Source organism: Rhincodon typus, chromosome 3 (genome assembly GCF_021869965.1).
Source record: "Rhincodon typus isolate 14 chromosome 3, sRhiTyp1.1, whole genome shotgun sequence".
Classification (NCBI taxonomy): domain Eukaryota; kingdom Metazoa; phylum Chordata; class Chondrichthyes; order Orectolobiformes; family Rhincodontidae; genus Rhincodon; species Rhincodon typus.
Window position 1 is genome coordinate 120952087 of NC_063334.1, and position 307 is coordinate 120952393.

Below are 307 nucleotides of genomic sequence, written 5' to 3' on the forward strand. Positions count from 1 at the left end.
GATTTTATCTGGACAGTCAAGCTGAGGTGGTTTGCATAAACCCTCCTCATCACAAACTATTTTCTTTTGTTTTCGAAGATCCCTGTTCTTGAGAGATCTCAACTTTTAATTATCATTTAGGCTTTGCGAAAACAAAAAAAAACAAGCACATAGGAATCTGATCAGAGATAGTAGGAACTGCAGATGCTGGAGAATCCGAGACAACAAGGTGCAGGGCTGGATGAACACAGCAGGCCAAGCAGCATCATAGGAGCAGAGAGGCTGACGTTTCGGGCCTAGACCCTTCATCAGAAAAGGGGGAGGGGAA